This window comes from Lepisosteus oculatus, unplaced genomic scaffold (assembly GCF_040954835.1).
Source record: "Lepisosteus oculatus isolate fLepOcu1 unplaced genomic scaffold, fLepOcu1.hap2 HAP2_SCAFFOLD_39, whole genome shotgun sequence".
Lineage (NCBI taxonomy): Eukaryota > Metazoa > Chordata > Actinopteri > Semionotiformes > Lepisosteidae > Lepisosteus > Lepisosteus oculatus.
Window position 1 is genome coordinate 693,691 of NW_027167923.1, and position 24,532 is coordinate 718,222.

The window sequence follows — 24,532 nt, forward strand, 5'->3', positions numbered from 1 at the left end:
GAGTTGAAAGTTTCAACGACAAACGCAGACGTCACTTTGAGCGCTTGGTGTTGTAGCACAAATCATCACATGCTGCTCTACACTGGATTATAAAAGCCGACACATTTTCCAAACATTTTAATGCTGGAGTCACAATGTAGTATTAATAACAGTGCGATACTCGAGGAGCGTAGTGGGATCGCGGTGGCTCATCAGACCGCCCCGGGATTAGGGGCCAGCGTCAGGATGGCCGAGCGGTCTAAGGCGCTGCGTTCAGGTCGCAGTCTCCCCTGGAGGCGTGGGTTCGAATCCCACTCCTGACAAAAAGCTTGCTCAGTGCCGTCTCCAGTCGGGTGCAAATGGGTGAAGCAGCCTGACGCGGGGAACGTGCGCCGATAGGCGTAGGTGTATCCCCTGCCTCTTCCGATTTAGCTCGTGCTCCATAGGATGGAAGCGGATGCTCTGGCTTTTTGACTCGAATATAACCTGATCACAACAGAAGGCCGTGCAGCCCAGTGCTGGTTTAAGAATGCCTCGTGTCTTCAGGCCCCTATTCCTTCAGGTTACCCCTTTGGAATAGTCGTCCGAAAAAGACGGGAAAGGAAAAGCATGTAAGCTCCCACACACTGCGTTAGCATTAGCGGTTGGAATCTGATGGGAGAAAAGCAACCTGGCTCGCCGTCAAGCAATCCATCCCTGGTCTCCCACGTGACAGGCGGGGATACGCACCACTATACTAACGAGGAGCGCTTGCTTGGCGCTTGAAGACACTTCCTCTTGCGGCTACTACTGTTTCCGGTTTCGTCTTTTCTTTTCATTCCTCCCAGAGGAGCGCATGAAAACGTTTCCATCTCCGCCATCCTCACCCCTCCAATGCTATGGTCCCTGCTCCTCCTGGTGCACTGCAAACACTCATTCAGCCGGTTCTTTCAGTTTGAATAATTAGGTCTTCAAAGGCTGGAAGTAGGGCGCAAGACATGCCAATGCCAAAAGCGTGGCTGTGTGCTTCCAGCTGTGAAATGTCACTGGTGGATGTTAAAGACATTACTTCCAAGGCAGCAGGTCCAAGCGATTAAGCGTTTGTACAAGAAGCAGGAAGAGAGAAACGGCACTCCGCCTTTTTCTGGGCAGGCCGAAGCGACAGGAGAAGGGCGCCGTAGTCGGCAGGATTCGAGCCGACGCGGGGAGTCCCCAATGGCTTTCTAGCCCTTCGCCTTAACCGCTCGGCCACGACTACAGGGAGCGCCGCCGCCGCCGGCTTGCGATCATTTAACACGGAGGGCGAGGCGGCGGCGGTAACCTTTTTCAATGTCGCTCTCCGTTTCCCCCCCAAAAAAGCCAAATCACATGCTAGCACTCGGACACCCTTCAGAAGACTGAAGGGTGGCTTAAAGCTGGAAGGATTAGGTCTCCCCGTTCCGACGCGACAATCGAACTTCCTTAGGCAGAGAGAAAGCAACATCGAGGAGCGTCAACAAGACTTTAGAAGCTGCGACACACGCCACTTTCAGTCGCAGACACAGCAGTTTTAAAGGCAGGAATCGCCTTTGCGAACGCCATGAGAAACAGAACGCAAGCTGTCCTGTCCTGCGGTTTAACAAACAGCCACGGCTTTCATGCGACTGGACATTTCTTTTCTGGAGCGAATTCACTTTCAACTTCAAGAAATTCACACAACTTGCGAAATACGAAATACAAATCGGGCTCATCGCTGCACAAGAAATACCGCCGGCTGGCAAGAAAATGACAACGGTGTTTTTCCTTAACGAAAAACTTCCCATGGAGAAAAACAACGGCTGTGCGTCTCTGTCGGCTTGATTCAGTTTAATGCAAGTATTCATTCTCCTCCTGGAAAATACAGCTTGCGAAAGATGAAATACAATTCTTGGCTTTTCTGGGTGAGTGCAGAAGAAATCCTGCCGGCTGGCAGAAGAATTCCAGCCTTTTTTACTCTTTAACCACAAACTTGCGAATGATACAAAGCAAGCGGGGTGCGTTTCTGTGCAGCTGTTAACTGAACAGCTGCTGCTTCAAGCCCACCCAGGGCTCATTCCGATTTCAACATCATGCCCCCTGAAGGTAGACTGGATTTCTTTGCGAAGCATTCACCCTTTGGACGTTTCAGGAAAGGTGCGTGTCGATGCCAGACTTGAAAAGCTTTCCATACAAAGAAACAACATAGTGCTTTTGATTGATGGGAAACGGCAAGAGCGGTTTGAGCAGCTCCGGCCTCTCAACCGCTTTACAAAGTGATCGCCACCTCGGTAGCCAGTTTAGAAGGCTGAAAAGGATGCTGGAAGCACAGCGACGTTCTAAAACCAGCGCTTGAAAAGCATCTGCATACATAAAATGTCCATTTCCCCAAAGCTGAATCTGCAGCTTCAGAAGATTGTCAGCTATACGTTTTCGTTCTTTGTTTCCTTTTTTTACATGACAAGCTTTCGAGAAATGAACTGTCTATTGTGATGAAGGCTGCATTAGAAATTGTGCATCTAGCTTAGTTCAATGAAATCGGGAGGTGCGCCTGTCTCAAGCGGATGGCTCTTTGCAGGCACACTACGGAAACCTGCGGGCGCAAGTTGGGAGAAGTGACTCTTGCAGAGTGTTGAGCTTCGAGAAGAGGGCTCCGCTCAGGAAGATATTTCCACATGTTGAAGAGTCGCTTTTCGCCCTTTCTTTCCCACATTTTTCCAGTGCGGTTATTGATCGCGTTCAAAATGTTTTCCCAACGTACGTGTTACCTGCAAAATCACAGTGAAACTGTTATGGCGAAAAGATTCCTAATAGTTATTGTATTAGAATAGCTCTCCAATTTCTTAGCCTTCGTACACGCAATGTTTAAGGAAACGCTAGAGTAAATGAAACTGTAAATAGACAGGAGCTCTTCTTAGTTTTCATACAAGTTATGATGGCTGCAGCTCCTATCTGCGTCCGGGTGACCGGAGCCAAGGGATTATCTGCGGAACCTTTGATTTATCTCTCGGGCAAGGAGCTAGATACGCCCTTTTCATCTCAGTTTGATCACACCTGTGCATTAAAACGCAGTGCTCGGTACCATCGAGGTGTAAGAGGTTCAAGGATGAGCGGGAAACTTTGTTAATAAGGAGACGGGCACCGCCCAACGTGGGGCTCGAACCCACGACCCTGAGATTAAGAGTCTCATGCTCTACCGACTGAGCTAGCCGGGCGCCGGTGGCGCAGGTGGTTAACTTGTCCCTGTTGACGGCAATTTGACAAGGTATACTTCCTGGCTTTTCATCATGTGCTGACCGGATTCGAGAGTAGCACACCCTGTTCTTTGTTGATTACTGTACCTCCAGCAGCGCAAATGTCAGTAATCATTGAAATGTACGACCTACAATCTCCTCAGCATTGTGGACTTCTCAGTGATCATCCTTCAACGTTCTGCTGTAGTTTTCATGCAAGTGAAAACCGTGCTCCAAATAACAGCGGCACAGTTGTATCCTGCGGTAAGCATTCTTCTAATTCCATCGTTTTGCTCCAGGTAAAAGGTAGCGCATCATAGTGTTGATATTCCAAGGTTTCAGAGTCCGTATTGGATGGCTTGGATGCAGACATCGCTCAGAGCTCCCAGTATGATTTTCCCGAGTTCAGTTTTGCAGTGTTTTAGTGCTTTACTACTTCCAGTGGGCCTTTGAATGCTCTGCTAAGTAGAGACGTGACATAATTACTAATGCGACCGAGTGTGCTGGCTGTTCCTGGTTCGTAATGATTAACGCGAGAAATCAATATAAACATAACTGCTTCGATTTCGAGGTTCAGTTGAAGCATTCGAAGAAACTATCAAAGACCTCAGAACAACCGAAGACACATTTGGTCATCTCCGTATTGGTGAAGATTAAAGAGTCCCGCAAGTGTCAAGCTTGCACAAACACACACGAGAGAGAAACTCAGGACAGAACTTAAAGAAAGGGAGATGCAGACTATTTGAAGGCACTTTGCTAACCCAATGGCATGATTATGAATCATGCATAGGACACACGTAGCAGAGGATGGTTTCGATCCATCGACCTCTGGGTTATGGGCCCAGCACGCTTCCGCTGCGCCACTCTGCTGACGGCCGCTCTGCGCGTGGCGCACAACTGCTCTTTTTATTTCCTACATAAGTGATGAAAGAGTTGAAAGTTTCAACGACAAACGCAGACGTCACTTTGAGCGCTTGGTGTTGTAGCACAAATCATCACATGCTGCTCTACACTGGATTATAAAAGCCGACACATTTTCCAAACATTTTAATGCTGGAGTCACAATGTAGTATTAATAACAGTGCGATACTCGAGGAGCGTAGTGGGATCGCGGTGGCTCATCAGACCGCCCCGGGATTAGGGGCCAGCGTCAGGATGGCCGAGCGGTCTAAGGCGCTGCGTTCAGGTTGCAGTCTCCCCTGGAGGCGTGGGTTCGAATCCCACTCCTGACAAAAAGCTTGCTCAGTGCCGTCTCCAGTCGGGTGCAAATGGGTGAAGCAGCCTGACGCGGGGAACGTGCGCCGATAGGCGTAGGTGTATCCCCTGCCTCTTCCGATTTAGCTCGTGCTCCATAGGATGGAAGCGGATGCTCTGGCTTTTTGACTCGAATATAACCTGATCACAACAGAAGGCCGTGCAGCCCAGTGCTGGTTTAAGAATGCCTCGTGTCTTCAGGCCCCTATTCCTTCAGGTTACCCCTTTGGAATAGTCGTCCGAAAAAGACGGGAAAGGAAAAGCATGTAAGCTCCCACACACTGCGTTAGCATTAGCGGTTGGAATCTGATGGGAGAAAAGCAACCTGGCTCGCCGTCAAGCAATCCATCCCTGGTCTCCCACGTGACAGGCGGGGATACGCACCACTATACTAACGAGGAGCGCTTGCTTGGCGCTTGAAGACACTTCCTCTTGCGGCTACTACTGTTTCCGGTTTCGTCTTTTCTTTTCATTCCTCCCAGAGGAGCGCATGAAAACGTTTCCATCTCCGCCATCCTCACCCCTCCAATGCTATGGTCCCTGCTCCTCCTGGTGCACTGCAAACACTCATTCAGCCGGTTCTTTCAGTTTGAATAATTAGGTCTTCAAAGGCTGGAAGTAGGGCGCAAGACATGCCAATGCCAAAAGCGTGGCTGTGTGCTTCCAGCTGTGAAATGTCACTGGTGGATGTTAAAGACATTACTTCCAAGGCAGCAGGTCCAAGCGATTAAGCGTTTGTACAAGAAGCAGGAAGAGAGAAACGGCACTCCGCCTTTTTCTGGGCAGGCCGAAGCGACAGGAGAAGGGCGCCGTAGTCGGCAGGATTCGAGCCGACGCGGGGAGTCCCCAATGGCTTTCTAGCCCTTCGCCTTAACCGCTCGGCCACGACTACAGGGAGCGCCGCCGCCGCCGGCTTGCGATCATTTAACACGGAGGGCGAGGCGGCGGCGGTAACCTTTTTCAATGTCGCTCTCCGTTTCCCCCCCAAAAAAGCCAAATCACATGCTAGCACTCGGACACCCTTCAGAAGACTGAAGGGTGGCTTAAAGCTGGAAGGATTAGGTCTCCCCGTTCCGACGCGACAATCGAACTTCCTTAGGCAGAGAGAAAGCAACATCGAGGAGCGTCAACAAGACTTTAGAAGCTGCGACACACGCCACTTTCAGTCGCAGACACAGCAGTTTTAAAGGCAGGAATCGCCTTTGCGAACGCCATGAGAAACAGAACGCAAGCTGTCCTGTCCTGCGGTTTAACAAACAGCCACGGCTTTCATGCGACTGGACATTTCTTTTCTGGAGCGAATTCACTTTCAACTTCAAGAAATTCACACAACTTGCGAAATACGAAATACAAATCGGGCTCATCGCTGCACAAGAAATACCGCCGGCTGGCAAGAAAATGACAACGGTGTTTTTCCTTAACGAAAAACTTCCCATGGAGAAAAACAACGGCTGTGCGTCTCTGTCGGCTTGATTCAGTTTAATGCAAGTATTCATTCTCCTCCTGGAAAATACAGCTTGCGAAAGATGAAATACAATTCTTGGCTTTTCTGGGTGAGTGCAGAAGAAATCCTGCCGGCTGGCAGAAGAATTCCAGCCTTTTTTACTCTTTAACCACAAACTTGCGAATGATACAAAGCAAGCGGGGTGCGTTTCTGTGCAGCTGTTAACTGAACAGCTGCTGCTTCAAGCCCACCCAGGGCTCATTCCGATTTCAACATCATGCCCCCTGAAGGTAGACTGGATTTCTTTGCGAAGCATTCACCCTTTGGACGTTTCAGGAAAGGTGCGTGTCGATGCCAGACTTGAAAAGCTTTCCATACAAAGAAACAACATAGTGCTTTTGATTGATGGGAAACGGCAAGAGCGGTTTGAGCAGCTCCGGCCTCTCAACCGCTTTACAAAGTGATCGCCACCTCGGTAGCCAGTTTAGAAGGCTGAAAAGGATGCTGGAAGCACAGCGACGTTCTAAAACCAGCGCTTGAAAAGCATCTGCATACATAAAATGTCCATTTCCCCAAAGCTGAATCTGCAGCTTCAGAAGATTGTCAGCTATACGTTTTCGTTCTTTGTTTCCTTTTTTACATGACAAGCTTTCGAGAAATGAACTGTCTATTGTGATGAAGGCTGCATTAGAAATTGTGCATCTAGCTTAGTTCAATGAAATCGGGAGGTGCGCCTGTCTCAAGCGGATGGCTCTTTGCAGGCACACTACGGAAACCTGCGGGCGCAAGTTGGGAGAAGTGACTCTTGCAGAGTGTTGAGCTTCGAGAAGAGGGCTCCGCTCAGGAAGATATTTCCACATGTTGAAGAGTCGCTTTTCGCCCTTTCTTTCCCACATTTTTCCAGTGCGGTTATTGATCGCGTTCAAAATGTTTTCCCAACGTACGTGTTACCTGCAAAATCACAGTGAAACTGTTATGGCGAAAAGATTCCTAATAGTTATTGTATTAGAATAGCTCTCCAATTTCTTAGCCTTCGTACACGCAATGTTTAAGGAAACGCTAGAGTAAATGAAACTGTAAATAGACAGGAGCTCTTCTTAGTTTTCATACAAGTTATGATGGCTGCAGCTCCTATCTGCGTCCGGGTGACCGGAGCCAAGGGATTATCTGCGGAACCTTTGATTTATCTCTCGGGCAAGGAGCTAGATACGCCCTTTTCATCTCAGTTTGATCACACCTGTGCATTAAAACGCAGTGCTCGGTACCATCGAGGTGTAAGAGGTTCAAGGATGAGCGGGAAACTTTGTTAATAAGGAGACGGGCACCGCCCAACGTGGGGCTCGAACCCACGACCCTGAGATTAAGAGTCTCATGCTCTACCGACTGAGCTAGCCGGGCGCCGGTGGCGCAGGTGGTTAACTTGTCCCTGTTGACGGCAATTTGACAAGGTATACTTCCTGGCTTTTCATCATGTGCTGACCGGATTCGAGAGTAGCACACCCTGTTCTTTGTTGATTACTGTACCTCCAGCAGCGCAAATGTCAGTAATCATTGAAATGTACGACCTACAATCTCCTCAGCATTGTGGACTTCTCAGTGATCATCCTTCAACGTTCTGCTGTAGTTTTCATGCAAGTGAAAACCGTGCTCCAAATAACAGCGGCACAGTTGTATCCTGCGGTAAGCATTCTTCTAATTCCATCGTTTTGCTCCAGGTAAAAGGTAGCGCATCATAGTGTTGATATTCCAAGGTTTCAGAGTCCGTATTGGATGGCTTGGATGCAGACATCGCTCAGAGCTCCCAGTATGATTTTCCCGAGTTCAGTTTTGCAGTGTTTTAGTGCTTTACTACTTCCAGTGGGCCTTTGAATGCTCTGCTAAGTAGAGACGTGACATAATTACTAATGCGACCGAGTGTGCTGGCTGTTCCTGGTTCGTAATGATTAACGCGAGAAATCAATATAAACATAACTGCTTCGATTTCGAGGTTCAGTTGAAGCATTCGAAGAAACTATCAAAGACCTCAGAACAACCGAAGACACATTTGGTCATCTCCGTATTGGTGAAGATTAAAGAGTCCCGCAAGTGTCAAGCTTGCACAAACACACACGAGAGAGAAACTCAGGACAGAACTTAAAGAAAGGGAGATGCAGACTATTTGAAGGCACTTTGCTAACCCAATGGCATGATTATGAATCATGCATAGGACACACGTAGCAGAGGATGGTTTCGATCCATCGACCTCTGGGTTATGGGCCCAGCACGCTTCCGCTGCGCCACTCTGCTGACGGCCGCTCTGCGCGTGGCGCACAACTGCTCTTTTTATTTCCTACATAAGTGATGAAAGAGTTGAAAGTTTCAACGACAAACGCAGACGTCACTTTGAGCGCTTGGTGTTGTAGCACAAATCATCACATGCTGCTCTACACTGGATTATAAAAGCCGACACATTTTCCAAACATTTTAATGCTGGAGTCACAATGTAGTATTAATAACAGTGCGATACTCGAGGAGCGTAGTGGGATCGCGGTGGCTCATCAGACCGCCCCGGGATTAGGGGCCAGCGTCAGGATGGCCGAGCGGTCTAAGGCGCTGCGTTCAGGTTGCAGTCTCCCCTGGAGGCGTGGGTTCGAATCCCACTCCTGACAAAAAGCTTGCTCAGTGCCGTCTCCAGTCGGGTGCAAATGGGTGAAGCAGCCTGACGCGGGGAACGTGCGCCGATAGGCGTAGGTGTATCCCCTGCCTCTTCCGATTTAGCTCGTGCTCCATAGGATGGAAGCGGATGCTCTGGCTTTTTGACTCGAATATAACCTGATCACAACAGAAGGCCGTGCAGCCCAGTGCTGGTTTAAGAATGCCTCGTGTCTTCAGGCCCCTATTCCTTCAGGTTACCCCTTTGGAATAGTCGTCCGAAAAAGACGGGAAAGGAAAAGCATGTAAGCTCCCACACACTGCGTTAGCATTAGCGGTTGGAATCTGATGGGAGAAAAGCAACCTGGCTCGCCGTCAAGCAATCCATCCCTGGTCTCCCACGTGACAGGCGGGGATACGCACCACTATACTAACGAGGAGCGCTTGCTTGGCGCTTGAAGACACTTCCTCTTGCGGCTACTACTGTTTCCGGTTTCGTCTTTTCTTTTCATTCCTCCCAGAGGAGCGCATGAAAACGTTTCCATCTCCGCCATCCTCACCCCTCCAATGCTATGGTCCCTGCTCCTCCTGGTGCACTGCAAACACTCATTCAGCCGGTTCTTTCAGTTTGAATAATTAGGTCTTCAAAGGCTGGAAGTAGGGCGCAAGACATGCCAATGCCAAAAGCGTGGCTGTGTGCTTCCAGCTGTGAAATGTCACTGGTGGATGTTAAAGACATTACTTCCAAGGCAGCAGGTCCAAGCGATTAAGCGTTTGTACAAGAAGCAGGAAGAGAGAAACGGCACTCCGCCTTTTTCTGGGCAGGCCGAAGCGACAGGAGAAGGGCGCCGTAGTCGGCAGGATTCGAGCCGACGCGGGGAGTCCCCAATGGCTTTCTAGCCCTTCGCCTTAACCGCTCGGCCACGACTACAGGGAGCGCCGCCGCCGCCGGCTTGCGATCATTTAACACGGAGGGCGAGGCGGCGGCGGTAACCTTTTTCAATGTCGCTCTCCGTTTCCCCCCCAAAAAAGCCAAATCACATGCTAGCACTCGGACACCCTTCAGAAGACTGAAGGGTGGCTTAAAGCTGGAAGGATTAGGTCTCCCCGTTCCGACGCGACAATCGAACTTCCTTAGGCAGAGAGAAAGCAACATCGAGGAGCGTCAACAAGACTTTAGAAGCTGCGACACACGCCACTTTCAGTCGCAGACACAGCAGTTTTAAAGGCAGGAATCGCCTTTGCGAACGCCATGAGAAACAGAACGCAAGCTGTCCTGTCCTGCGGTTTAACAAACAGCCACGGCTTTCATGCGACTGGACATTTCTTTTCTGGAGCGAATTCACTTTCAACTTCAAGAAATTCACACAACTTGCGAAATACGAAATACAAATCGGGCTCATCGCTGCACAAGAAATACCGCCGGCTGGCAAGAAAATGACAACGGTGTTTTTCCTTAACGAAAAACTTCCCATGGAGAAAAACAACGGCTGTGCGTCTCTGTCGGCTTGATTCAGTTTAATGCAAGTATTCATTCTCCTCCTGGAAAATACAGCTTGCGAAAGATGAAATACAATTCTTGGCTTTTCTGGGTGAGTGCAGAAGAAATCCTGCCGGCTGGCAGAAGAATTCCAGCCTTTTTTACTCTTTAACCACAAACTTGCGAATGATACAAAGCAAGCGGGGTGCGTTTCTGTGCAGCTGTTAACTGAACAGCTGCTGCTTCAAGCCCACCCAGGGCTCATTCCGATTTCAACATCATGCCCCCTGAAGGTAGACTGGATTTCTTTGCGAAGCATTCACCCTTTGGACGTTTCAGGAAAGGTGCGTGTCGATGCCAGACTTGAAAAGCTTTCCATACAAAGAAACAACATAGTGCTTTTGATTGATGGGAAACGGCAAGAGCGGTTTGAGCAGCTCCGGCCTCTCAACCGCTTTACAAAGTGATCGCCACCTCGGTAGCCAGTTTAGAAGGCTGAAAAGGATGCTGGAAGCACAGCGACGTTCTAAAACCAGCGCTTGAAAAGCATCTGCATACATAAAATGTCCATTTCCCCAAAGCTGAATCTGCAGCTTCAGAAGATTGTCAGCTATACGTTTTCGTTCTTTGTTTCCTTTTTTACATGACAAGCTTTCGAGAAATGAACTGTCTATTGTGATGAAGGCTGCATTAGAAATTGTGCATCTAGCTTAGTTCAATGAAATCGGGAGGTGCGCCTGTCTCAAGCGGATGGCTCTTTGCAGGCACACTACGGAAACCTGCGGGCGCAAGTTGGGAGAAGTGACTCTTGCAGAGTGTTGAGCTTCGAGAAGAGGGCTCCGCTCAGGAAGATATTTCCACATGTTGAAGAGTCGCTTTTCGCCCTTTCTTTCCCACATTTTTCCAGTGCGGTTATTGATCGCGTTCAAAATGTTTTCCCAACGTACGTGTTACCTGCAAAATCACAGTGAAACTGTTATGGCGAAAAGATTCCTAATAGTTATTGTATTAGAATAGCTCTCCAATTTCTTAGCCTTCGTACACGCAATGTTTAAGGAAACGCTAGAGTAAATGAAACTGTAAATAGACAGGAGCTCTTCTTAGTTTTCATACAAGTTATGATGGCTGCAGCTCCTATCTGCGTCCGGGTGACCGGAGCCAAGGGATTATCTGCGGAACCTTTGATTTATCTCTCGGGCAAGGAGCTAGATACGCCCTTTTCATCTCAGTTTGATCACACCTGTGCATTAATACGCAGTGCTCGGTACCATCGAGGTGTAAGAGGTTCAAGGATGAGCGGGAAACTTTGTTAATAAGGAGACGGGCACCGCCCAACGTGGGGCTCGAACCCACGACCCTGAGATTAAGAGTCTCATGCTCTACCGACTGAGCTAGCCGGGCGCCGGTGGCGCAGGTGGTTAACTTGTCCCTGTTGACGGCAATTTGACAAGGTATACTTCCTGGCTTTTCATCATGTGCTGACCGGATTCGAGAGTAGCACACCCTGTTCTTTGTTGATTACTGTACCTCCAGCAGCGCAAATGTCAGTAATCATTGAAATGTACGACCTACAATCTCCTCAGCATTGTGGACTTCTCAGTGATCATCCTTCTACGTTCTGCTGTAGTTTTCATGCAAGTGAAAACCGTGCTCCAAATAACAGCGGCACAGTTGTATCCTGCGGTAAGCATTCTTCTAATTCCATCGTTTTGCTCCAGGTAAAAGGTAGCGCATCATAGTGTTGATATTCCAAGGTTTCAGAGTCCGTATTGGATGGCTTGGATGCAGACATCGCTCAGAGCTCCCAGTATGATTTTCCCGAGTTCAGTTTTGCAGTGTTTTAGTGCTTTACTACTTCCAGTGGGCCTTTGAATGCTCTGCTAAGTAGAGACGTGACATAATTACTAATGCGACCGAGTGTGCTGGCTGTTCCTGGTTCGTAATGATTAACGCGAGAAATCAATATAAACATAACTGCTTCGATTTCGAGGTTCAGTTGAAGCATTCGAAGAAACTATCAAAGACCTCAGAACAACCGAAGACACATTTGGTCATCTCCGTATTGGTGAAGATTAAAGAGTCCCGCAAGTGTCAAGCTTGCACAAACACACACGAGAGAGAAACTCAGGACAGAACTTAAAGAAAGGGAGATGCAGACTATTTGAAGGCACTTTGCTAACCCAATGGCATGATTATGAATCATGCATAGGACACACGTAGCAGAGGATGGTTTCGATCCATCGACCTCTGGGTTATGGGCCCAGCACGCTTCCGCTGCGCCACTCTGCTGACGGCCGCTCTGCGCGTGGCGCACAACTGCTCTTTTTATTTCCTACATAAGTGATGAAAGAGTTGAAAGTTTCAACGACAAACGCAGACGTCACTTTGAGCGCTTGGTGTTGTAGCACAAATCATCACATGCTGCTCTACACTGGATTATAAAAGCCGACACATTTTCCAAACATTTTAATGCTGGAGTCACAATGTAGTATTAATAACAGTGCGATACTCGAGGAGCGTAGTGGGATCGCGGTGGCTCATCAGACCGCCCCGGGATTAGGGGCCAGCGTCAGGATGGCCGAGCGGTCTAAGGCGCTGCGTTCAGGTCGCAGTCTCCCCTGGAGGCGTTGGTTCGAATCTCACTCCTGACAAAAAGCTTGCTCAGTGCCGTCTCCAGTCGGGTGCAAATGGGTGAAGCAGCCTGCCGCGGGGAACGTGCGACGATAGGCGTAGGTGTATCCCCTGCCTCTTCCGATTTAGCTCGTGCTCCATAGGATGGAAGCGGATGCTCTGGCTTTTTGACTCGAATATAACCTGATCACAACAGAAGGCCGTGCAGCCCAGTGCTGGTTTAAGAATGCCTCGTGTCTTCAGGCCCCTATTCCTTCAGGTTACCCCTTTGGAATAGTCGTCCGAAAAAGACGGGAAAGGAAAAGCATGTAAGCTCCCACACACTGCGTTAGCATTAGCGGTTGGAATCTGATGGGAGAAAAGCAACCTGGCTCGCCGTCAAGCAATCCATCCCTGGTCTCCCACGTGACAGGCGGGGATACGCACCACTATACTAACGAGGAGCGCTTGCTTGGCGCTTGAAGACACTTCCTCTTGCGGCTACTACTGTTTCCGGTTTCGTCTTTTCTTTTCATTCCTCCCATAGGAGCGCATGAAAACGTTTCCATCTGCGCCATCCTCACCCCTCCAATGCTATGGTCCCTGCTCCTCCTGGTGCACTGCAAACACTCATTCAGCCGGTTCTTTCAGTTTGAATACTTAGGTCTTCAAAGGCTGGAAGTAGGGCGCAAGACATGCCAATGCCAAAAGCGTGGCAGTGTGCTTCCAGCTGTGAAATGTCACTGGTGGATGTTGAAGACATTACTTCCAAGGCAGCAGGTCCAAGCGATTTAGCGTTTGTACAAGAAGCAGGAAGAGAGAAACGGCACTCCGCCTTTTTCTGGGCAGGCCGAAGCGACAGGAGAAGGGCGCCGTAGTCGGCAGGATTCGAGCCGACGCGGGGAGACCCCAATGGCTTTCTAGCCCAGCGCCTTAACCGCTCGGCCACGACTATAGGGAGCGCCGCCGCCGCCGGCTTGCGATCATTTAACACGGAGGGCGAGGCGGCGGCGGTAACCTTTTTCAATGTCGCTCTCCGTTTCCCCCCCAAAAAAGCCAAATGACATGCTAGCACTCGGACACCCTTCAGAAGACTGAAGGGTGACTTAAAGCTGGAAGGATTAGGTCTCCCCGTTCCGACGCGACAATCGAACTTCCTTAGGCAGAGAGAAAGCAACATCGAGGAGCGTCAACAAGACTTTAGAAGCTGCGACACACGCCACTTTCAGTCGCAGACACAGCAGTTTTAAAGGCAGGAATCGCCTTTGCGAACGCCATGAGAAACAGAACGCAAGCTCAGGTCCTGCGGTTTAACAAACAGCCACGGCTTTCAAGCGACATTTCTTTTCTGGAGCGAATTCACTTTCAACTTCAAGAAATTCACACAACTTGCGAAATACGAAATACAAATCTGGCTCATCGCTGCACAAGAAATACCGCCGGCTGGCAAGAAAATGACAACGGTGTTTTTCCTTAACGAAAAACTTCCCATGGAGAAAAACAACGGCTGTGCGTCTCTGTCGGCTTGATTCAGTTTAATGCAAGTATTCATTCTCCTCCTGGAAAATACAGCTTGCGAAAGATGAAATACAATTCTTGGCTTTTCTGGGTGAGTGCAGAAGAAATCCTGCCGGCTGGCAGAAGAATTCCAGCCTTTTTTACTCTTTAACCAGAAACTTGCGAATGATACAAAGCAAGCGGGGTGCGTTTCTGTGCAGCTGTTAACTGAACAGCTGCTGCTTCAAGCCCACCCAGGGCTCATTCCGATTTCAACATCATGCCCCCTGAAGGTAGACTGGATTTCTTTGCGAAGCATTCACCCTTTGGACGTTTCAGGAAAGGTGCGTGTCGATGCCAGACTTGAAAAGCTTTCCATACAAAGAAACAACATAGTGCTTTTGATTGATGGGAAACGGCAAGAGCGGTTTGAGCAGCTCCGGCCTCTCAACCGCTTTACAAAGTGATCGCCACCTCGGTAGCCAGTTTAGAAGGCTGAAAAGGATGCTGGAAGCACAGCGACGTTCTAAAACCAGCGCTTGAAAAGCATCTGCATACATAAAATGTCCATTTCCCCAAAGCTGAATCTGCAGCTTCAGAAGATTGTCAGCTATACGTTTTCGTTCTTTGTTTCCTTTTTTTACATGACAAGCTTTCGAGAAATGAACTGTCTATTGTGATGAAGGCTGCATTAGAAATTGTGCATCTAGCTTAGTTCAATGAAATCGGGAGGTGCGCCTGTCTCAAGCGGATGGCTCTTTGCAGGCACACTACGGAAACCTGCGGGCGCAAGTTGGGAGAAGTGACTCTTGCAGAGTGTTGAGCTTCGAGAAGAGGGCTCCGCTCAGGAAGATATTTCCACATGTTGAAGAGTCGCTTTTCGCCCTTTCTTTCCCACATTTTTCCAGTGCGGTTATTGATCGCGTTCAAAATGTTTTCCCAACGTACGTGTTACCTGCAAAATCACAGTGAAACTGTTATGGCGAAAAGATTCCTAATAGTTATTGTATTAGAATAGCTCTCCAATTTCTTAGCCTTCGTACACGCAATGTTTAAGGAAACGCTAGAGTAAATGAAACTGTAAATAGACAGGAGCTCTTCTTAGTTTTCATACAAGTTATGATGGCTGCAGCTCCTATCTGCGTCCGGGTGACCGGAGCCAAGGGATTATCTGCGGAACCTTTGATTTATCTCTCGGGCAAGGAGCTAGATACGCCCTTTTCATCTCAGTTTGATCACACCTGTGCATTAAAACGCAGTGCTCGGTACCATCGAGGTGTAAGAGGTTCAAGGATGAGCGGGAAACTTTGTTAATAAGGAGACGGGCACCGCCCAACGTGGGGCTCGAACCCACGACCCTGAGATTAAGAGTCTCATGCTCTACCGACTGAGCTAGCCGGGCGCCGGTGGCGCAGGTGGTTAACTTGTCCCTGTTGACGGCAATTTGACAAGGTATACTTCCTGGCTTTTCATCATGTGCTGACCGGATTCGAGAGTAGCACACCCTGTTCTTTGTTGATTACTGTACCTCCAGCAGCGCAAATGTCAGTAATCATTGAAATGTATGACCTACAATCTCCTCAGCATTGTGGACTTCTCAGTGATCATCCTTCTACGTTCTGCTGTAGTTTTCATGCAAGTGAAAACCGTGCTCCAAATAACAGCGGCACAGTTGTATCCTGCGGTAAGCATTCTTCTAATTCCATCGTTTTGCTCCAGGTAAAAGGTAGCGCATCATAGTGTTGATATTCCAAGGTTTCAGAGTCCGTATTGGATGGCTTGGATGCAGACATCGCTCAGAGCTCCCAGTATGATTTTCCCGAGTTCAGTTTTGCAGTGTTTTAGTGCTTTACTACTTCCAGTGGGCCTTTGAATGCTCTGCTAAGTAGAGACGTGACATAATTACTAATGCGACCGAGTGTGCTGGCTGTTCCTGGTTCGTAATGATTAACGCGAGAAATCAATATAAACATAACTGCTTCGATTTCGAGGTTCAGTTGAAGCATTCGAAGAAACTATCAAAGACCTCAGAACAACCGAAGACACATTTGGTCATCTCCGTATTGGTGAAGATTAAAGAGTCCCGCAAGTGTCAAGCTTGCACAAACACACACGAGAGAGAAACTCAGGATAGAACTTAAAGAAAGGGAGATGCAGACTATTTGAAGGCACTTTGCTAACCCAATGGCATGATTATGAATCATGCATAGGACACACGTAGCAGAGGATGGTTTTGATCCATCGACCTCTGGGTTATGGGCCCAGCACGCTTCCGCTGCGCCACTCTGCTGACGGCCGCTCTGCGCGTGGCGCACAACGGCTCTTTTTATTTCCTACATAAGTGATGAAAGAGTTGAAAGTTTCAACGACAAACGCAGACGTCACTTTGAGCGCTTGGTGTTGTAGCACAAATCATCACATGCTGCTCTACACTGGATTATAAAAGCCGACACATTTTCCAAACATTTTAATGCTGGAGTCACAATGTAGTATTAATAACAGTGCGATACTCGAGGAGCGTAGTGGGATCGCGGTGGCTCATCAGACCGCCCCGGAATTAGGGGCCAGCGTCAGGATGGCCGAGCGGTCTAAGGCGCTGCGTTCAGGTCGCAGTCTCCCCTGGAGGCGTGGGTTCGAATCCCACTCCTGACAAAAAGCTTGCTCAGTGCCGTCTCCAGTCGGGTGCAAATGGGTGAAGCAGCCTGCCGCGGGGAACGTGCGCCGATAGGCGTAGGTGTATCCCCTGCCTCTTCCGATTTAGCTCGTGCTCCATAGGATGGAAGCGGATGCTCTGGCTTTTTCACTCGAATATAACCTGATCACAACAGAAGGCCGTGCAGCCCAGTGCTGGTTTAAGAATGCCTCGTGTCTTCAGGCCCCTATTCCTTCAGGTTACCCCTTTGGAATAGTCATCCGAAAAAGACGGGAAAGGAAAAGCATGTAAGCTCCCACACACTGCGTTAGCATTAGCGGTTGGAATCTGATGGGAGAAAAGCAACCTGGCTCGCCGTCAAGCAATCCATCCCTGGTCTCCCACGTGACAGGCGGGGATACGCACCACTATACTAACGAGGAGCGCTTGCTTGGCGCTTGAAGACACTTCCTCTTGCGGCTACTACTGTTTCCGGTTTCGTCTTTTCTTTTCATTCCTCCCAGAGGAGCGCATGAAAACGTTTCCATCTCCGCCATCCTCACCCCTCCAATGCTATGGTCCCTGCTCCTCCTGGTGCACTGCAAACACTCATTCAGCCGGTTCTTTCAGTTTGAATAATTAGGTCTTCAAAGGCTGGAAGTAGGGCGCAAGACATGCCAATGCCAAAAGCGTGGCTGTGTGCTTCCAGCTGTGAAATGTCACTGGTGGATGTTAAAGACATTACTTCCAAGGCAGCAGGTCCAAGCGATTTAGCGTTTGTACAAGAAGCAGGAAGAGAGAAACGGCACTCCGCCTTTTTCTGGGCAGGCCGAAGCGACAGGAGAAGGGCGCCGTAGTCGGCAGGATTCGAGCCGACGCGGGGAGTCCCCAATGGCTTTCTAGCCCTTCGCCTTAACCGCTCGGCCACGACTACAGGGAGCGCCGCCGCCGCCGGCTTGCGATCATTAAACACGGAGGGCGAGGCGGCGGCGGTAACCTTTTTCAATGTCGCTCTCCGTTTCCCCCCCAAAAAAGCCAAATGACATGCTAGCACTCGGACACCCTTCAGAAGACTGAAGGGTGGCTTAAAGCTGGAAGGATTAGGTCTCCTCCTTCCGACGCGACAATCGAACTTCCTTAGGCAGAGAGAAAGCAACATCGAGGAGCGTCAACAAGACTTTAGAAGCTGCGACACACGCCACTTTCAGTCGCAGACACAGCAGTTTTAAAGGCAGGAATCGCCTTTGCGAACGCCATGAGAAACAGAACGCAAGCTGTCCTGTCCTGCGGTTTAACAAACAGCCACGGCTTTCATGCGACTGGACATTTCTTTTCTGGAGCGAATTCACTTTCAACTTCAAGAAATTCACACAACTTGCGAAATACGAAATACAAATCGGGCTCATCGCTGCACAAGAAATACCGCCGGCTGGCAAGAAAATGACAACGGTGTTTTTCCTTAACGAAAAACTTCCCATGGAGAAAAACAACGGCTGTGCGTCTCTGTCGGCTTGATTCAGTTTAATGCAAGTATTCATTCTCCTCCTGGAAAATACAGCTTGCGAAAGATGAAATACAATTCTTGGCTTTTCTGGGTGAGTGCAGAAGAAATCCTGCCGGCTGGCAGAAGAATTCCAGCCTTTTTTACTCTTTAACCACAAACTTGCGAATGATACAAAGCAAGCGGGGTGCGTTTCTGTGCAGCTGTTAACTGAACAGCTGCTGCTTCAAGCCCACCCAGGGCTCATTCCGATTTCAACATCATGCCCCCTGAAGGTAGACTGGATTTCTTTGCGAAGCATTCACCCTTTGGACGTTTCAGGAAAGGTGCGTGTCGATGCCAGACTTGAAAAGCTTTCCATACAAAGAAACAACATAGTGCTTTTGATTGATGGGAAACGGCAAGAGCGGTTTGAGCAGCTCCGGCCTCTCAACCGCTTTACAAAGTGATCGCCACCTCGGTAGCCAGTTTAGAAGGCTGAAAAGGATGCTGGAAGCACAGCGACGTTCTAAAACCAGCGCTTGAAAAGCATCTGCATACATAAAATGTCCATTTCCCCAAAGCTGAATCTGCAGCTTCAGAAGATTGTCAGCTATACGTTTTCGTTCTTTGTTTCCTTTTTTTACATGACAAGCTTTCGAGAAATGAACTGTCTATTGTGATGAAGGCTGCATTAGAAATTGTGCATCTAGCTTAGTTCAATGAAATCGGGAGGTGCGCCTGTCTCAAGCGGATGGCTCTTTGCAGGCACACTACGGAAACCTGCGGGCGCAAGTTGGGAGAAGTGACTCTTGCAGAGTGTTGAGCTTCGAGAAGAGGGCTCCGCTCAGGAAGATATTTCCACATGTTGAAGAGTCGCTTTTCGCCCTTTCTTTCCCACATTTTTCCAGTGCGGTTATTGATCGCGTTCAAAATGTTTTCCCAACGTACGTGTTACCTGCAAAATCACAGTGAAACTGTTATGGCGAAAAGATTCCTAATAGTTATTGTATTAGAATAGCTCTCCAATTTCTTAGCCTTCGTACACGCAATGTTTAAGGAAACGCTAGAGTAAATGAAACTGTAAATAGACAGGAGCTCTTCTTAGTTTTCATACAAGTTATGATGGCTGCAGCTCCTATCTGCGTCCGGGTGACCGGAGCCAAGGGATTATCTGCGGAACCTTTGATTTATCTCTCGGGCAAGGAGCTAGATACGCCCTTTTCATCTCAGTTTGATCACACCTGTGCATTAAAACGCAGTGCTCGGTACCATCGAGGTGTAAGAGGTTCAAGGATGAGCGGGAAACTTTGTTAATAAGGAGACGGGCACCGCCCAACGTGGGGCTCGAACCCACGACCCTGAGATTAAGAGTCTCATGCTCTACCGACTGAGCTAGCCGGGCGCCGGTGGCGCAGGTGGTTAACTTGTCCCTGTTGACGGCAATTTGACAAGGTATACTTCCTGGCTTTTCATCATGTGCTGACCGGATTCGAGAGTAGCACACCCTGTTCTTTGTTGATTACTGTACCTCCAGCAGCGCAAATGTCAGTAATCATTGAAATGTACGACCTACAATCTCCTCAGCATTGTGGACTTCTCAGTGATCATCCTTCAACGTTCTGCTGTAGTTTTCATGCAAGTGAAAACCGTGCTCCAAATAACAGCGGCACAGTTGTATCCTGCGGTAAGCATTCTTCTAATTCCATCGTTTTGCTCCAGGTAAAAGGTAGCGCATCATAGTGTTGATATTCCAAGGTTTCAGAGTCCGTATTGGATGGCTTGGATGCAGACATCGCTCAGAGCTCCCAGTATGATTTTCCCGAGTTCAGTTTTGCAGTGTTTTAGTGCTTTACTACTTCCAGTGGGCCTTTGAATGCTCTGCTAAGTAGAGACGTGACATAATTACTAATGCGACCGAGTGTGCTGGCTGTTCCTGGTTCGTAATGATTAACGCGAGAAATCAATATAAACATAACTGCTTCGATTTCGAGGTTCAGTTGAAGCATTCGAAGAAACTATCAAAGACCTCAGAACAACCGAAGACACATTTGGTCATCTCCGTATTGGTGAAGATTAAAGAGTCCCGCAAGTGTCAAGCTTGCACAAACACACACGAGAGAGAAACTCAGGACAGAACTTAAAGAAAGGGAGATGCAGACTATTTGAAGGCACTTTGCTAACCCAATGGCATGATTATGAATCATGCATAGGACACACGTAGCAGAGGATGGTTTCGATCCATCGACCTCTGGGTTATGGGCCCAGCACGCTTCCGCTGCGCCACTCTGCTGACGGCCGCTCTGCGCGTGGCGCACAACTGCTCTTTTTATTTCCTACATAAGTGATGAAAGAGTTGAAAGTTTCAACGACAAACGCAGACGTCACTTTGAGCGCTTGGTGTTGTAGCACAAATCATCACATGCTGCTCTACACTGGATTATAAAAGCCGACACATTTTCCAAACATTTTAATGCTGGAGTCACAATGTAGTATTAATAACAGTGCGATACTCGAGGAGCGTAGTGGGATCGCGGTGGCTCATCAGACCGCCCCGGGATTAGGGGCCAGCGTCAGGATGGCCGAGCGGTCTAAGGCGCTGCGTTCAGGTTGCAGTCTCCCCTGGAGGCGTGGGTTCGAATCCCACTCCTGACAAAAAGCTTGCTCAGTGCCGTCTCCAGTCGGGTGCAAATGGGTGAAGCAGCCTGACGCAGGGAACGTGCGCCGATAGGCGTAGGTGTATCCCCTGCCTCTTCCGATTTAGCTCGTGCTCCATAGGATGGAAGCGGATGCTCTGGCTTTTTCACTCGAATATAACCTGATCACAACAGAAGGCCGTGCAGCCCAGTGCTGGTTTAAGAATGCCTCGTGTCTTCAGGCCCCTATTCCTTCAGGTTACCCCTTTGGAATAGTCGTCCGAAAAAGACGGGAAAGGAAAAGCATGTAAGCTCCCACACACTGCGTTAGCATTAGCGGTTGGAATCTGATGGGAGAAAAGCAACCTGGCTCGCCGTCAAGCAATCCATCCCTGGTCTCCCACGTGACAGGCGGGGATACGCACCACTATACTAACGAGGAGCGCTTGCTTGGCGCTTGAAGACACTTCCTCTTGCGGCTACTACTGTTTCCGGTTTCGTCTTTTCTTTTCATTCCTCCCAGAGGAGCGCATGAAAACGTTTCCATCTCCGCCATCCTCACCCCTCCAATGCTATGGTCCCTGCTCCTCCTGGTGCACTGCAAACACTCATTCAGCCGGTTCTTTCAGTTTGAATAATTAGGTCTTCAAAGGCTGGAAGTAGGGCGCAAGACATGCCAATGCCAAAAGCGTGGCTGTGTGCTTCCAGCTGTGAAATGTCACTGGTGGATGTTAAAGACATTACTTCCAAGGCAGCAGGTCCAAGCGATTTAGCGTTTGTACAAGAAGCAGGAAGAGAGAAACGGCACTCCGCCTTTTTCTGGGCAGGCCGAAGCGACAGGAGAAGGGCGCCGTAGTCGGCAGGATTCGAGCCGACGCGGGGAGTCCCCAATGGCTTTCTAGCCCTTCGCCTTAACCGCTCGGCCACGACTACAGGGAGCGCCGCCGCCGCCGGCTTGCGATCATTAAACACGGAGGGCGAGGCGGCGGCGGTAACCTTTTTCAATGTCGCTCTCCGTTTCCCCCCCAAAAAAGCCAAATGACATGCTAGCACTCGGACACCCTTCAGAAGACTGAAGGGTGGCTTAAAGCTGGAAGGATTAGGTCTCCTCCTTCCGACGCGACAATCGAACTTCCTTAGGCAGAGAGAAAGCAACATCGAGGAGCGTCAACAAGACTTTAGAAGCTGCGACACACGCCACTTTCAGTCGCAGACACAGCAGTTTTAAAGGCAGGAATCGCCTTTGCGAACGCCATGAGAAACAGAACGCAAGCTGTCCTGTCCTGCGGTTTAACAAACAGCCACGGCTTTCATGCGACTGGACATTTCTTTTCTGGAGCGAATTCACTTTCAACTTCAAGAAATTCACACAACTTGCGAAATACGAAATACAAATCGGGCTCATCGCTGCACAAGAAATACCGCCGGCTGGCAAGAAAATGACAACGGTGTTTTTCCTTAACGAAAAACTTCCCATGGAGAAAAACAACGGCTGTGCGTCTCTGTCGGCTTGATTCAGTTTAATGCAAGTATTCATTCTCCTCCTGGAAAATACAGCTTGCGAAAGATGAAATACAATTCTTGGCTTTTCTGGGTGAGTGCAGAAGAAATCCTGCCGGCTGGCAGAAGAATTCCAGCCTTTTTTACTCTTTAACCACAAACTTGCGAATGATACAAAGCAAGCGGGGTGCGTTTCTGTGCAGCTGTTAACTGAACAGCTGCTGCTTCAAGCCCACCCAGGGCTCATTCCGATTTCAACATCATGCCCCCTGAAGGTAGACTGGATTTCTTTGCGAAGCATTCACCCTTTGGACGTTTCAGGAAAGGTGCGTGTCGATGCCAGACTTGAAAAGCTTTCCATACAAAGAAACAACATAGTGCTTTTGATTGATGGGAAACGGCAAGAGCGGTTTGAGCAGCTCCGGCCTCTCAACCGCTTTACAAAGTGATCGCCACCTCGGTAGCCAGTTTAGAAGGCTGAAAAGGATGCTGGAAGCACAGCGACGTTCTAAAACCAGCGCTTGAAAAGCATCTGCATACATAAAATGTCCATTTCCCCAAAGCTGAATCTGCAGCTTCAGAAGATTGTCAGCTATACGTTTTCGTTCTTTGTTTCCTTTTTTACATGACAAGCTTTCGAGAAATGAACTGTCTATTGTGATGAAGGCTGCATTAGAAATTGTGCATCTAGCTTAGTTCAATGAAATCGGGAGGTGCGCCTGTCTCAAGCGGATGGCTCTTTGCAGGCACACTACGGAAACCTGCGGGCGCAAGTTGGGAGAAGTGACTCTTGCAGAGTGTTGAGCTTTGAGAAGAGGGCTCCGCTCAGGAAGATATTTCCACATGTTGAAGAGTCGCTTTTCGCCCTTTCTTTCCCACATTTTTCCAGTGCGGTTATTGATCGCGTTCAAAATGTTTTCCCAACGTACGTGTTACCTGCAAAATCACAGTGAAACTGTTATGGCGAAAAGATTCCTAATAGTTATTGTATTAGAATAGCTCTCCAATTTCTTAGCCTTCGTACACGCAATGTTTAAGGAAACGCTAGAGTAAATGAAACTGTAAATAGACAGGAGCTCTTCTTAGTTTTCATACAAGTTATGATGGCTGCAGCTCCTATCTGCGTCCGGGTGACCGGAGCCAAGGGATTATCTGCGGAACCTTTGATTTATCTCTCGGGCAAGGAGCTAGATACGCCCTTTTCATCTCAGTTTGATCACACCTGTGCATTAAAACGCAGTGCTCGGTACCATCGAGGTGTAAGAGGTTCAAGGATGAGCGGGAAACTTTGTTAATAAGGAGACGGGCACCGCCCAACGTGGGGCTCGAACCCATGACCCTGAGATTAAGAGTCTCATGCTCTACCGACTGAGCTAGCCGGGCGCCGGTGGCGCAGGTGGTTAACTTGTCCCTGTTGACGGCAATTTGACAAGGTATACTTCCTGGCTTTTCATCATGTGCTGACCGGATTCGAGAGTAGCACACCCTGTTCTTTGTTGATTACTGTACCTCCAGCAGCGCAAATGTCAGTAATCATTGAAATGTATGACCTACAATCTCCTCAGCATTGTGGACTTCTCAGTGATCATCCTTCTACGTTCTGCTGTAGTTTTCATGCAAGTGAAAACCGTGCTCCAAATAACAGCGGCACAGTTGTATCCTGCGGTAAGCATTCTTCTAATTCCATCGTTTTGCTCCAGGTAAAAGGTAGCGCATCATAGTGTTGATATTCCAAGGTTTCAGAGTCCGTATTGGATGGCTTGGATGCAGACATCGCTCAGAGCTCCCAGTATGATTTTCCCGAGTTCAGTTTTGCAGTGTTTTAGTGCTTTACTACTTCCAGTGGGCCTTTGAATGCTCTGCTAAGTAGAGACGTGACATAATTACTAATGCGACCGAGTGTGCTGGCTGTTCCTGGTTCGTAATGATTAACGCGAGAAATCAATATAAACATAACTGCTTCGATTTCGAGGTTCAGTTGAAGCATTCGAAGAAACTATCAAAGACCTCAGAACAACCGAAGACACATTTGGTCATCTCCGTATTGGTGAAGATTAAAGAGTCCCGCAAGTGTCAAGCTTGCACAAACACACACGAGAGAGAAACTCAGGACAGAACTTAAAGAAAGGGAGATGCAGACTATTTGAAGGCACTTTGCTAACCCAATGGCATGATTATGAATC

At 48.7% G+C, this 24,532-nt stretch overlaps 2 non-coding genes across 2 annotated transcripts; both read left to right on the plus strand.

The window, feature by feature from the left end:
- Positions 1–219: 219 nt before the first annotated feature.
- Positions 220–302, plus strand: trnal-cag (transfer RNA leucine (anticodon CAG)). Its single transcript has one exon. It is a non-coding gene; the product is annotated as a tRNA-Leu (tRNA).
- A 16,368-nt stretch (positions 303–16,670) lies between these two features.
- On the plus strand, positions 16,671–16,753 carry trnal-cag (transfer RNA leucine (anticodon CAG)). Its single transcript has one exon. It is a non-coding gene; the product is annotated as a tRNA-Leu (tRNA).
- The last annotated feature ends 7,779 nt before the right edge of the window (positions 16,754–24,532 follow it).